The sequence below is a fragment of the Bos taurus genome, chromosome X, assembly GCF_002263795.3.
Source record: "Bos taurus isolate L1 Dominette 01449 registration number 42190680 breed Hereford chromosome X, ARS-UCD2.0, whole genome shotgun sequence".
Lineage (NCBI taxonomy): Eukaryota > Metazoa > Chordata > Mammalia > Artiodactyla > Bovidae > Bos > Bos taurus.
The window spans coordinates 138,946,890-138,962,436 of NC_037357.1; the positions used below are offsets into that span (position 1 = coordinate 138,946,890).

Genomic DNA, 15,547 nt, shown 5'->3' on the forward strand with positions numbered 1-15,547 from the left:
GACCCAAAGGCATCATGGGAGCTGGGTGCAAAGCATCATGGCGCTTGGGACGAGAGACCCAAAGGCATCATGGGAGCTGGGTGGAAACCATCATGGCGCTTGGGACGAGAGACCCAAAGGCATCATGGGAGCTGGGTGGAAAGCATCATGGCGCCTGGGATGAGAGACCCAAAGGCATCATGGGAGCTGGGTGCAAAGCATCATGGCGCTTGGGACGAGAGACCCAAAGGCATCATGGGAGCTGGGTGCAAAGCATCATGGCGCTTGGGACGAGAGACCCAAAGGCATCATGGGAGCTGGGTGGAAACCATCATGGCGCTTGGGACGAGAGACCCAAAGGCATCATGGGAGCTGGGTGGAAAGCATCATGGCGCCTGGGATGAGAGACCCAAAGGCATCATGGGAGCTGGGTGCAAAGCATCATGGCGCTTGGGACGAGAGACCCAAAGGCATCATGGGAGCTGGGTGGAAAGCATCATGGCACTTGAGATGAGAGACCCAAAGGCATCATGGGAGCTGGGTGGAAATCATCATGGCGCTTAGGATGAGAGACCCAAATGCATCATGGGAGCTGTGGTCCATCGGTTGTCTGGTGGTGAATTTTCTTCCGGATTCCTCAATGCCTTCACCGTGAGCCTGTGGTCTTCAGAGGAGCTCATTGTCCTGCGGTATCCGAGGTTGCCTGAGGTGGCTCTGAGTGACCCCCACGTGGTACCTGGACCCCAGTGCCTTAGACAATTCCTGCCCTAGATAGGGGGCCCCAAAAATACCAGGCAGCAGCTTCCCAGGTGGCTCAGCAAGTAAAGAATCCGCCTGCCAATGCAGGAGACGTGGGTTCGATCCCCGGGTTGGGAAGAACCCCTTGGAGGAGGAAATGGCAACCCACTGCAGTATCCTTGTCTGGAGAATCCCATGGACAGAGGAGCCTGGCGGGCTACAGTCCATGGGGTCACAAGAGTCGGACACGACTAAGCGATTAAAGCTTGCATTTTCACTTTGGCTTTTTAAGCCGTTGTGAACATTTTTTGCACTAGTCTTTTTTTATAGATGGATGCTGTCATTTCTCTTCAGTAAATGGAATGGAAAAAAATATATATATATATATACATATCAGTTCAGTTCTCTTTGCGACCCCCATGAACCACAGCACGCCAGGCCTCCCTGTCCATGACCAACTCCTGGAGTTCACCCAAACCCATGTCCATTGAGTCGATCATGCCATCCAACCATCTCATCCTCTGTCGTCCCCTTCTCCTCCTGCCTTCAATCTTTCCCAGCATCAGGGTCTTTTCCAATGAGTCAGCTCTTCATATGTATTTATTTAATTATTTGGCTGCACCGGGTCACAAGGTTTCTACGCGTTTCTTTACCCACGACATGGGAGCTGTTTAGCTGTAGTATGTGCGATGTAGATCTCTGACCAGGTATCGAACTTGGGTCCCCTGCATTGGGAGCTCGGAGTCTTAGCCACAGAACTACCGAGAAATTCCCTGAAAAATGCATCTTGATAGGATTTCTTTGCCCCGAAGCCCTTTCAAACATGATTTCCTGGGGTCGTGACTGCAGGAGACAGGAGGCGATGTTTATTCCAATGTTCTTTTTTTTTTTTCTTTTTTCCAAGCGTGCACCTGAGCATTGACAGGGCGGATGGATGTGGCGACACTTGCTTACACCATCAGCGGCAGTCCCCGGGAGGCCCTGCGTGGATCGTCGTTAGGTTGAAATTGCAGGCAGGTGCAGAGGCGGGCTCTAAGGAAAAATAGGATGAGTGGAAGGAGCCGTCAGGGACCCGTGGGCACACGGCCAGGTTGCGGGAGAGACCCGAGGCCCTGGGGGGAAAAGGCGGGCAGTGCACCGTCAGCTCTGCCTTGGGTGCGGCACACACGCAGTTACTCAACCCTGCGGCTGGGACCCGTCGTTTAAACACAACGTGGACGGCTGCAGGGTCGCGTCCGCTGAACTCGCCGGGACAGCCTAGAGACCCGGCTTGCTCCCACCCTTGTGTTCGAGGCGTGGCTGCAGCTGGGGAGGAGGGGTGCGAGGTCTGTCCTCCCGTCAGACTGACGGAAGCACTTCTAAAAAGAAGCGGCGTAAGTCTGGCGCTGCCCTGCTGGTCAGCACAGAGCTTCATTTGTGGTTGTTCAGAGTCGCTCAGTTGTGTCCGACTCTTTGGGGACCCCATGGACTGCAGCGCGCCAGGCCTCCCTGTCCATCACCAACTCCCGGAGTTTGCTCAAACTCATGTCCATTGAGTCCACATGCCATCCAACCATCCTCTGTCGCCCCCTTCTCCTCCTGCCCTCAATCTTTCTCAGCATCAAGGTCTTTTCAAATGAGTCAGCTCTTCGCATCAGGAGGCCAAAGTATTGGAGTTTCAGCTTCAGCATCAGTCCTTCCAATGAATATTCAGGACTGATTTCCTTTAGGATGGACTAGTTGGATCTCCTTGCAGTCCAAGGGAGTCTCAAGAGTCTTCTCCAACACCACAGTTCAGAAGCATCCATTCTTCAGCGCTCAGCTTTCTTTATAGTCCAACTGTCACATCCATACCTGACGACTGGAAAAACCGTACCTTTGACTGCCCAGATAAGTGATGACAAGTCATATTTAGCACCGAGACCTTTCTAGATGCCTTTCTAGAGTGGGTTGCGATTTCCTCCTCTAGGGGATCTTCCCAACCCAGGGATTGAACCTATGTCTCCTGCATTGCAGGTAGATTCTTTACCACCTGAGCCACCAGGGAAGACTTTTATAAAAGAAGGACTTATTGCAAATTAATTTCTAAAAACTAAGACTTTTTTTTTCCTAAATGAGAGAGCACTTCTGTTCTTTTTCAGATTTTTTTTTTGATGTGATTAAAGAATATTTTTTTGATCTGGACCACTTTTAAAGTTGTTATTGAATTTGTCTCAATATTGCTTCTGTTTTGTGTCTTGATTTTTTTTTTTTTTTTTTTTGGCCAGGAGGCAGGTGGGATCTCAACTCCCTGCCCAGGAATTGAACCTCCTACTCCCTGCATTGGCAGGTCCAGTCCTAACCGCTGAACTGCCAGGGGGGTCTCAAGAGAACATTTTTTTTCCAGGGTACTGTGTTATGTTGATTGCATCTGAGAAGAAGAAATGAATAAGGCGACCTCTTTTTCTTTTTTTTTTTGGTTTGTTTTGTTGGTCTGGAGTAAGATGGTAGCTCCATCTTCGAGGTGTTTTGCTAGATAAATGCTTGAAATGGAAATTCAAAACAAAGGGTGGTCAGTGCCTCACGGGGCAAGAAATGCACAAATCGGAGAGATCCTGGTGGGGTTTTCTGCCAGCAGAAGGAATCTGCCCGAGGGAGGAACAAGATGGCAGAGGAGTAGCTGCCCGTGGACTACACGTCTCTCCACGGACACATCAGGGATATGCCTTCAGACACACAAGTGCTTGCAGAACCCCAGCTCAGAGCTGACAGCAGTCAGTCCCTGACGCCCGCGGAGGAATCTAGAGACGCACGCAAGACTCCGTAGAACGGAGGAACGGCGGGGCGGGCGGGACAAGAGTGTTAGTGGGACTGGACCTGCCCTCGGCAGCTGGGGGAACCGAAGCAGGGGTCCCACCTCCCACCCCATCAGGACGATCGCCTGCGTCAGAGCAGACGGGATCTGCCCGTTTGCTTGGCCAACTTTCTCGACATCTGTGGTGTGTGTCTTCTGTCCTGCTGTCTTTCTTTATGCTTTTTTTTTTTTTTTTTTAATATTTACTTATTTGGCTGGGCTGGGTCTTCACTGCAGCACGTGCGATCTTTCGTTTCAGTATGCCAACTCTAGTGCGATCTAGTTCCCCAACCAGGGATGGAACCCAGGTCCCCTGCACTGGGAGTGTGGAGTCTTAGCCACAGGACCCCCCGGGAGGTCTTCACTGCTGTTACATTGACGCTGGTGTGACCACAGGTATTCAGTCCCTTCAGGCAAGGAGGCCAGGTTACCCTCTCCAGCCACCATGGGGGTGCACGTCCCCTGGATCTTTTGGACTTCGGAGTGACCACCGTTCGTGGCTAATGAGTACATGCCGGAAGGTCCCTGGGCTGGAGGTCTTAGCTCTCCTGGAGTCTAAAGTTGAAGTCCTTCTGGAGTCTCTAGGCCAGTTATGGAGTTCTTTGAATATCCTGATATAAATATATATATATATATATTTGTTATTTCAACGAACGTCCTGAAATGTGTATTTTTTTGCTTTTCAATTCTGGTCAGTTGTATCCGACTCTTTGCGACCCCATGGACTGCAGCACGCCAGGCCTCCCTGTCCATCATCAACTCCCAGAGCTTGCTCAAACTCATGTCCATCGAGTCAGTGACGCCATCCAACCATCTCAGCTCTGTTTTCGCTTTTCAAATACTCATAAGTCTGGAAGTTCCCTGGAGGTCCAGAGGTTAAAACTCCTTGCTCCCAGTGCCGACGGCATGGGTTTGATCCCCACTGGTTGGAGAACTAAACTCTCACGCACTTCAAGGCAAAAAAAAAAAATTCATTACTCTAACAAAATAATCTCTATCTTTTAGTTTTTCAAGTGTTGGTGGTGCTGGTTATCGTTCGAGTCAACAAAGTCGTGTCTAAATCGTGTCTGGCTCTTTGAGTCGCCATGGACTGTAGCCTCACCAGGCTCCTCTATCTGTGGGATTCTCCAGGCTGGGTTGCCATTTCCTCCTCCCTCTTCCCGACCCAGGGATCGAATCCAGGGAACCCCAGGGTCTCCTGACTTCCAGGCAGATCCTTTACCATCTGAGCCACCTGGGAAGCTCTGAGTGTTTGTGACTCGGTCGTAAGAAAGGGTTCGGTCTCACTGATGCGCTGTCTTCTTTGTGTCTTAATCTCCGAGGAGAAGAAAGCAGGGCTTCTGTGAGTAAGCACGCTTGGACGACAGGACTGTGTTCCGTGTGGCCCAGTGCAGGAGGCCTTGTTTACTGAACAATGTATGTGTCACCGTATGTCCGGACTTGTCTGTCATCTGTCGGCATGTCTCTGTGATGTTATGCAGAAGGAAACTGTCTCTTAAAAAAACAACCCCCAAAACAGTGAGGGCAAAGAAAGAATTGTGGAAGGCAACTGTCTGCCTATAAAAAAAAAAAAAATCCACTGTTTGAATATTGTAATTATCCTCCAATTAAAATAATTAATTAAAGGCCTTCCCTAGTGGCTCAGCTGGTAAAGAATCCACCTCAATGCGGGAGACCTGGGTTTGATCCCTGGGTTTGGAAAATGTCCCTGGAGAAGGGAAAGGCTACCCACTTCAGTATTCTGGCCTGGAGAATTCCATGGACTGTGGGGTCGCAAAGAGCCGGAGACTTTTCTTTTTTTTTTAAGTCCGTTTAAAAGCAGAACCGCAGACATCCAGAGAAGATGAAAGCACATTTTTCCATCTTGATGCTGCTTGTTCTTTGGGGAGGTTTAACAGCCTTGATGAACAGGTTCTGCCAAATCCGTAATGTGTTCTTTACGACCGCAGGAGGGAAATGGTGCAGAAAATCACTGTGACATCCCCAGGAAGATGATAGTCATTACCAAGAGGATGCTGAGACCTCGGTCGTGACTGCAGCTTCGGGCTCTGCTCATGGAGGCGGGGGGAGGCGTCCGATGAGGACTGGGGCGCTGGGGGGGCGGGGTTTGGAGCAGGATAAAGCGGGGGCATTCCCTCTTTCCCTCCACGGGACACATACTGGCTGAAGAGACAAGAACTGTGCTCACTTCCTTCAAGAAATGGTCTTGTTGCTTTTCAGTTGCTCAGTCATGCCCAACTCTTTGCGACCCCATGGACTGCAGCATGCCAGGCTTCCCTGTTCATCACCAACTCCCGGAGTTTACTCAAACCCATGTCCATCGAGTCGGTGATGCCATCCAACCATCTCATCCTCTGTCATCCCCTTCTCCTCCTGCCTTCAATCTTTCCCAGCATCAGGGTCTTTTCTGATGAGTCAGTCCTTCACATCAGGTGGCCGAATATTGGAGCTTCAGCTTTAGCATCAGTCCTTCCAATGAATATCCAGGACTGATTTCCTTTAGGATGGACTGGTTGGATCTCCTTGCAGTCCAAGGGACTCTCAAGAGTCTTCTCCAACACCACAGTTCAAAAGCATCAATTCTTCGGTGCTCAGCTTTGTTAATAGTCCAGCTCTCACATCCATACCTGACTACTGGAAAAACCATAGCCTTGACTAGATGGACCTTAGTTACTAAAGTGATGTCTCTGCTTTTCAATATGCTGTCTAGGTTGGTCACAGCTTTCCTTCCAAGGAGCAAGTGTCTCTTAGTATCATGGCTTCAGTCACCATCTGCAGTGATTTTGGAGCCTGGGAAAAGTCTTGAGATACTGCCAGAAGAGAAAATTGCAGGCTAACATCTTTGATGAGTATTGTTATTTTTCAGTCGCTAAGTCGTATCTGACTCTTTGCGACTCCATGGACTGCAGCACACCAATCCTCCCTGTCCTTCACCAACTCCCAGAGCTTGCTCAAACTCATTACGTTGAGTCGGTGATGCCATCTGAATCTTCTGCCTCCTCCTGCCTTCTGTCTTTCCCAGCATCAGGGTCTTTCCCCATCAAACCTATATTTTTGACGAGTATAGATGCAAAAATTCTCAACCAGATACCAGCACACTGAATCCAAGATCACATCAAAAAGATGGTGTACCACTGCTGTGCTGGATTCATGCCAGAGTCACAGAGATGCTTCAACATATGCAAACCAATCAGACTGTCGATTAAAGAAAGTGCAGTCACCTCCTGAAAGCAGAGAGGTGTTTTATTGGGTGGGCATGTTGAGGACTCTGAGCCCGGGAACAGCATCTCGGTAGCTCTGAGAAATCTGCTCCAAGGAGGCGGGAGGGGGAGTCAGGCTGTATACAAGTTTGCAACAAAGGGAGCAGGTGGTCTGAAGAGCAAAGATCAGATATCAGTGAAGGAATTGAGCATTCTACGCAGGGAAGGATGCAAGCCTCTGGGCTCACTGAATTCACTCCTTTCCTATGCACCTCGGTTGTCTGGGGTCAAACTCATTTCGTAGTTCACCTTAAGGAGAGATAGATGTCTGATTCTTGCGTCCTCGCGGCCCTCGGCAGTCACTGTCGGGGGAGGGAGCACCTTCTGGATCACAGCTTTGGGAGCCCTCCATGTCTGGAGGCCAGACCTCGCTGCTGATGGCTTTGACATTTCTCGTTTATTGATACGGCTGGAGACATTTTCATTTGACAACATCCACGGAGGAAAAGAGAATCACAGGACCGTTAAAAAAAAAAAAAGTAATTTAATTTTTACTAGTTTATTTGATAAAACAAAAACAAGGTGAATGAACGGACAGAAAACACTGGCACCCTCCTCCGCAATCACCATCATCAAAATGTGAGCGGATGAAAAGAATTCTTCTGTATTAAAAAGAATCCAAGCCCAGGGGGTTCCTGTTCGCAGTAGAACCACAGTAATGACACATTTCCCTCTTCTGTCTCCTGTCTTCTTTCTTCTCTGTCTCCTTTCCTTGCTTCCCTGTCTCCCTTCCTTGCTTCCTTTTTTTTTTTTTTTGAAAACAAATATTCTTTACAATAGAATGGACAGACTTCCCTGGCAGTCCAGTTGTTAAGACTCTGTTCTTCCACTGCAGGCGCCCGGGTTTGATCCCTGGTCAGATAACTAAACTTGTGCAAGCCACGCGGCATGGTCAAAATATAAAGTTATATTTAAAAAAAAATGAATGGAACAACAGCATTGTAAATCAAGTAGTACCCCAATAAAATTTTTTTAAAAATAAAAAAAGAACAGTGAGTAACACATGCCTTGGGTGTCTCCTGTCTGTTACTGGAGGGACGAGTGTAGCCGGAGACAAAACGAACCAGAAACCTCCCTGTTCTGTTACTCACTCAGTCGTGTCCGACTGTCTGCGACCCCATGGACTGCAGCCCACCAGGCTCCTCTGTCCATGGGATTCTCCAGGCAAGAGTACCAGAGTGGGTTACCATTTCCTTCTCCAGTTCCTGTTCTTGGGTAATGTAGAAACATGAAAACCTTTTATTGAGTCGGTCCCAACTCCAGTTTTTAGGAGATCCGCGCAAGAACTTTCCAAAAGTGCAGCTGTGGTAGGCCACAGACACTGTTTATGAGGCCACAGAGTTCTACAGCTTTGCTTGATGCCCAAAGCATTTTTTATAAATACTGAGCTATTTAGAGGGCTTCATTCCAGTCTTTTCCCAGGTCGGTTATCACAGCATGTTCAGTAGAGTTTCCTGTGCTATACAATAAGTCCTTGTTGGTTATCTAGTATATTTAATTTAGAGGACCATGTATGTTGTTCACGGGATTCTTGAGTGAAGGCGAGAGGAGAAGGGGACGGCAGAGGATGAGATGGTTGGATGGCATCACCGACTTGATGGACATGAATCTGAGCAAGCTCCAGGAGCTGGTGATAGACAGGGAGGCCTGGCGTCCTGCAGTCCATGGGGTCGCAAAGAGTTGGAGTGAACTGAGTGATTAAACAACAATATTAGTGTGCATCCCAAATGCCTAGTTTGTCCCATCTCCACTTTTTCCTTTGGTAACCATAAGTTTGTCTTCTATATCTGTGAGTCTGTCTCTGTTTTGAAAATAAGTTCATTTGTATATTTCGAAAAACCAGATGCCACATATAAGTGATATCATATGGTGTTTGTCTTTCTCTGTCTGTGTGTCTTACTATGATCATCTCTGGGTACATCCATCTTGCTGCAACTGGCATGATTTCATTCTTTTTTATGGCTGTGTAATATTCCACCACTGGCTTCCCAGGTGGCTCAGTGATAAAGAGTCTGCCTCCCCATGCAAGAGATGCAGGTTGGATCCCTGGGTTGAGAAGATCCCCTGGAGTATGAAATGGCAACCCACTCCAGTGTTCTGGCCCGGAGAATCCCATGAATAGAACAGCCTGGCGGGCTACAGTTCATAGGGTCAGAGGTGGCTCCCCACTCCAGCGTTCTTGCCTGGAAAATCCCACGGACGGAGGAGCCTGGTTGGAAGGCTGCAGTCCATGGGGTCGTTAAGAGTCGGGCACGACTGAGCGACTTCCCTTTCCCTTTTCACTTTCATGCATGGGAGAAGGACATGGCAACCCGCTCCAGTGTTCGTGCCTGGAGAATCCCAGGGACGGGGGAGCCTGGTGGGCTGCCGTCTCTGGGGCCGCACAGAGTCGGACACGACTGAAGCGACTCAGCAGCAGCGGCAGCAGCGAGTAGAGAAGAGCGGTACCGCATTTTATTTATGTACCACGTCTTCTTCGCGTGCTCATCTGACGATGGGTTGTTTCACGTCTCGGCTATTGTACACAGCGCTGCCATGGACTCTGGGATGCGCGTTTCCTTTTGCGTTTTCTCCGGACAAACACCCAGGAGTGGGATTACAGGGTCATCCGGGTCACTCTATTTTTAGCCTCTTACGGAACCTCCACGCTGTTCTCCGTAGTGGATGCGCCCACGTGTATCCCACCCGCGGCATAGGCGGCTTCCCTTCTCTCCACCCTCTTCCCGCCTTTGTTTTATGTTACCTTTTTGAGCGTAGCGCTCTGACAGGTGCGAGGTGATACGTCAAGGCAGTTAAATTTGCATTTCTCCCGTGATTCCCTATGCAAGCTCACCGGGGTTGATGGTGGGGCCGTGCTGACTTCATCTGGGTGGTGTCATCCATACACAGTGGGGGGAACACATTAAACCCACGCTAATTAGGGGCTCTGATCATCTGGGCTGGGCGGAAGCTTCTTTTGGCCCTGCCCTGTTGATGGAAGAAGTAAATAAGATCCCCAGGAGAACCATTTACCTCCCGGGAGTAGGAATTGCTTTTGAAGCTCTTTAAACATCACTGTTTCCAAGCATGACTCTGATTGCTTTCTAAGTGGCTGGCTTCTGAGTCAGTCCAATGACACTCTTTTCTCTTTAGTTGCGAAGTGCTTTGGGGACATCTGTTAGGTGCCTTGGGGTCAGTTAGGGTCCGTCGAGAATGTTCTTGTTTTAATTTCATCTTCCAAACACACTTGGGGGTCAGAAACATTTGAATGGTCTGTAATCTGAAAGTTGCACAGATGTTAGCAACTTTTACCAAAGTTTTTTTTACCTGTACTGTTGGCTTTTTGGGTGATGGTGGTTGTTTAATTGGTGAGTCGTGTTTGAGTCTCTGTGACCCCATGGACTGTAGCCCACCGGGCTCCTCTGTCCATGGGATTCTCTAGGCAAGGATACTGGTGTAAGTTGCCATTCTCTCCTCCAGGGGATCGTCCCCACCCAGCGATCGAACCCACATCTCCTGCACTGGCAGACGGATTCGTTACCCCTGAGCCACGTGCAAAGCCCACAGTGGAATACTGTATGTGTGCTCAGTCACTCAGTCGTGCCCGACTCTCTGCGACCCCAGTGAACTGTAGCCGTCCAGGCTCCTCTGTCCATGGGATTCTCCAGGCAAGGATACTGGAGTGGGTTGCCATTTTGGTGGTGGTGGTGGTAGTTTTATGCTTGAGGCTCTAGGGCTTGAGCTTTACTGTAACGCTTTCCTGAGATGGCTCTGCGGTGGGGGTGAGGCAGTGGGAGCCTTACAGAAATGAACTTTCCCGGAGGTCGACATGTGTGTCCTGACCATATCGCTCTGCAGCGAGGGGTCTGTGTGATTCTGAGGACCCGGTCGTTGCTTGATAGGGATAAGCTTGAGGCTCAGGTGGGCACAGAGTGACGTTGTAAGAGAGGTTTTCCCAGGTGGCTCATTGGTAAAGAACCTGCCTGCCAATGCAGGAGACTCAGGAGACCCGCGTTCGATCCCTGGGTGGGGAAGATCCCCTGGAGGAGGGCATGGCAGCCCACTCCAGTCTTCTTGCCTGGAGAATCCCATGGACAGAGGAGCCTGGCAGGCTACAGTCTACGGGGTCGCAAAGAGTCAGACACGACTGAGTAACTAACATATTAACTTGGACTTTTCACTGTTCTTTTTATCCCAGTGGAAACGTTTTAATTTGCCTTTTCATTCATGGTTTTCTTTTTTCATCTGTAGTTATTAATGTGAGCTTCCCATTCTGGTGTTTTTTTTTTTTTTTTCATTGTCTTCCCCTCTCCCCATTTTTAAAGTCTTTATTGAATTTGTTACAATACTCCTTCTGCTTTATGTTTTCATTTTTTCGGTCGTGAGGCATATGGGATCTTGGCTCCCCAAGCAGGGGTCGAAACTGCACCTCTTGCATTGGAAGGCGAAGTCTTAACGACTGAACAGCAGTGAGATCCTCTGATGAGATTTCTTGGCAGCTTTTTGTATCAGAAACATGCACACGTCATAAGGAGAATCAGTTCAGGCTCCCCTCCACCCGCTGTGTTCTAAGTCAGTCAGTTTAGAGCTGGGGTTGTCTGGTTTTTGAAAGTAGGAAAGGATTTGATAAAATACCGTCTGATGCCCTCCCCTGTTTTTTCTGAGTGTCTTTCCTTCATGAATTTTTTTCCTATTTATCCCATATTTGTTGGCCTGATTAGTCCTAATTTGCTTGATTAGATCGTAACAGTCAGTCCTTTTCCCGATTAAAGTACTCATTTCCTTGAGATGTTCCTATTTTACTTGTAAATCGAGCCTATTATTCATTCGGTTAGAAGTACACACCTATCATTTTAAAATCTTCTTCCTATCATAGACTCGTCCCTGTGTGCTAATTTGTATTCCCAACCTTGTCAGATGTATTATCCACAGTCTTCTCTGGGTCCTTGTTTTTTTTTTTTTTTTTTTTTTAATCTGTCGATTCCTCAGATGCTCAAAGATATACATGGCGTTCTCCCAGAACCATTTCGGTTCTGCCCACCTCTTCCTGCGTTTCTCATGGGTTTTTCCAAAGAGCCTGTGATGTTGCATTGTTAGAAATCTTCTGATGAAGAAATGGCAGCAGAGGATTTCGCTGCTTAACTATAACCATCATGGCTTCAACATTTTTTATTGATCTTTGTTGGGATATAGTTGCTTCACAATGTTCTGTGGGCTTCTGCTGCGCAGCAAGGTGTCAGCCGTATGTATACACAGAGCGTCCCTTTTTGGCTTCCCTTCCCATTTAGGTCTTTACGGAGCACTGAGTAGACTTCCCTGAGGTATACAGTTGTGCTTGTTACTTATCTATTTTACACAGAGTATTTCACACAGAGTGCATATGTGTCAATCCGAATCTCGCAAGTTCTTCCCACCTTCTCTCCCCACCTTGGTGTCCACACACGTGTTCTCTACGTCTGTGTCATGCCTTCGCGTTGCCTGAACACTGGACCCACAGGTAACGATCTGCATTGTCCCATTGGTATTTTAGCCCTGAACCACTTCCTCCTTGTCTCAAAAGGGCCAGCCCTGCCTGGTGTTTCCTTGTTAGCCTGACACTTTTCAGCCTTTTAACTTTTAATCCCTGCCTTAAAAAACTCCATCATGAGCTTACAGAAGAATCCTCCTGTGTCCTGCCTTCAACGTGGTCTCCCAGTGGGAGGCCACCATCTTGGTTTTGTATCATGACCAGCCCCTTATCATTCAGTCTCACTCTTTCCTGCATCAGGATCAGACCCTTGACTTAACTCTTAAGTCTTTCAAACTCCACCCCCTACCTGTTATCTGAGTTTCTGGCTATATTTCGCTACCCAGACAACTGGTATACCTTCTGTGTTCCAGCCGCCTGCATGACAGATGTTCTCTTTCTTGTCCCCTAGGGGACGGAGGAGCCTGGTGGGCTGCAGTCCATGAGGTGGCTTAGAGTCAGACACGAGTGAGTGACTTCACTTTCACTTTTCACTTTCATGCATCGGAGAAGGAAATGGCAACCTGCTCCAGTGTTCTTGCCTGGAGAATCCCAGAGACAGAGGAGCCTGGTAGGATGCCATCTATGGGGTCGCACAGATTCGGACACGACTGAAGTGACTTAGCAGCAGCAGCAGCAGCATCAGGGGGTGCCCTGAATATTCTCAGAGCATGGCAGCCTTCGTTTCTCTATAATCATGTAGCTAGAAATGAAAGGTTAGGTTAAAGGCACCCCAGGTCAAGTGAAAAATGTCAGCTACAGGGCTTCCCTGGTGGTGCAGTGGTTAAGACTCTGAGTGTCCAATGCAGGGCGCTTGGGTTCAGCCCCTGGTGGGGGAGCTAGATGCCCCATGCCCACGACTTAAAGATCCTGTGTGCTGCAAGAAAGACCCACAGTAACCAAATAAATAATTGGAGAAGGAAATGGCAACCCACTCCAGTCTCCTTGCCTGGAGCATCCCATGGACAGAGGAGCCTGGTAGGCTACAGTCCGTGGGGTCGCAAAGAGTCGGACACGACTGAGCGGCTTCACTTTCAACCAAATAAACAAAAAGGCAAAAATATTGTTTAACTGTCACATGTTGTCTCCGCCAAGAGCCCTGCTGCGTCAGTTACTCCAGCGCCTCTCACTGTGTCCATCGCTGCGGGTATGCAACCCCTAGCTGCATGTTAGGTGAAGCCCTAACGCCCGTGAGTGCCTTGCCCTCTCAGTGGTCAGTCCTGCTGCCTCTGCTGGATGGAGGCAGGGGTCACACTGTGTAACCTGTCTTCTGTACTGCTCTTCTCAAAGACGGAGCTCTTCAAGCATTCTGCTCTGCGGGGAGCAGTCTGCCCTCCCCAGCAGCAGGACTTGATTTAGGGGCTCCTCTTCCTCACTGGAAAAGACCCCGATGCTGGGAAAGATTGCAGGCGGCAGGAGAAGGGGATGACAGAGGATGAGATGGTTGGATGGCATCACCGACGCGATGGACATGAGTACGAGCAAGCTCCGGGAGACAGTGGAGGACAGGGAGGCCTGGCATGCTGCAGTCCATGGGGTCACAGAAAGTCAGACACAACTGAGCGACTGAATGACAGACCCCCTGTGCCGTATCCCCCACTCCTTCCAGTGATGCTGTTGTAGAGGTGAGAGACGGGGCAGCTCCCAAGTGGATGTGGAAACTGGTGCTGATGACGAGACTGGGCGTAAGGAATTTCCGGGCATTCCTGTGGTTAGGACTTGGCGCATTCACTGCCAGGGCCCTCATTCGATTCCTGGTTGAGGAACTAAGATCTTGCAAGCTGTGCAGCACGGCGATAAAAAATGAAAAGATTCGAACCAGCGGGTAGAAAGCAAGCAAGATGCAGTGACCCACTCACAGGGCAGTGCTCTCAGCACGAGGCATCAGTGTCGGTGTTGCTTGTCAATTATGTCCCTTCTGGGGCTTCCCACAAGGCGCTCGTGGTAAAGAACCTGCCTGCCAATGCAGCACACTCAGGAGACGCGAATTTGATCCCCGAGTCAGGAAGATCCCCTGGGGGAGGGCATGGCACGCCACTCCAGTACTCTTGCCCGGAGAATCCCATGGACGGAGGAGCCTGGCGGGCCGAAGTCCACGGGGTTGCAGAGAGTTGGACAGGACTGGAAGCTGAGTGTGTGGGTCCACGCATCCTTTTTTTTTTTTTTAACCATCGGTTGTAGTTATTAGCAATCGTGTGGGTTTTCCTCTTTTTTTTTTTTTTTTTTTTAACATTCTTGGGAGTGTTTCAGGGGGAAATTAGAACAGCGTGTTGGGAATTCCTGTGCAGATGGCACCGACTTCTAGAGCAGAAATTCCCAACTCCCTGCGGCAAAGCTCCGTCTTCCCCAATCTGCCACAGCCTGCTGCCATGGAGAACAGAATCAAAAGAGCAAAAAAAAAAAAAAAAAAAAACCAAAAAATGCATTTAAAAAACATGCAAGGGACTGCTTTACAAGGCAAGGGGTATGGGTTTCATCCCTGGTTGGGGAGGTAAGATCCCACATACCTCTTGGCCAAAAAGCCAAAGCATAAACCAGAAACAGTATTGTAACAAGGTCATAAAGACTTTAAAAGATGGCCCACATTTTAAAAAAATGTTAAAAAAGGAAACATGCAAAAGATAAGTGCCTAATGTTGCTTTTTTTTTTTTTAAACCCCTGGGCTCAGCCGACATACAGCAACTATTGATTTTTATTTGTTTTTTAAATTTCTAAATGCATACAGTAAAGAGTCTGCCTGCAGTGCAGGAGATGGGTCCTGCTCTTTGCAACCCCATGGACTGTAGCTCACCAGGCTTCCTCTGTCCATGGGATTCTCCAGGCAAGAGTACTGGAGTGGGTTGCCATGCCCTTTTCCAGGGGGTCTTCTGGACTCAGGGATCGAACCGGGGTCTCCTGGAGCCTCCCCATGGAGAGAGGAAGCCTGGTGAGCTACAGTCCACGGGGTCGCATAGAGCAGGACAGGACTGAGCGGCTAACACTTCAACTTTTCAAATGCATCCTCACCTTCCCAGGGTGTCCGGCGGAGGGGTCACCCACGATTCGCAGGACGATGACCGTGCTGAGTAACTGATCCTGGACTACGCCCACCCCTTACGCAGGCTCCCTTTGTTATTTTTTTTAGGGAAAGCATTGAAAACACGCACTCCCTTGTTCTCAGGGGCTGGGTGACGTGGCACACACAGCTTCCTCTGTCTGTACTCCAGAGTATCCTAACATGTCCCTCCCGAGTGAACGCTGATGGACTGTATCGTGTGTGGTGCATTGAAAGCT

At 49.1% G+C, this 15,547-nt stretch overlaps 1 protein-coding gene across 5 annotated transcripts in view; it reads left to right on the forward strand.

Annotated features, from left to right (window-relative positions):
* DHRSX (dehydrogenase/reductase X-linked) overlaps nt 1-15,547 on the forward strand; it is a 151,805-nt gene that overhangs the window by 91,064 nt on the left and 45,194 nt on the right. The gene's annotated exons all lie outside the window — the stretch shown is intronic.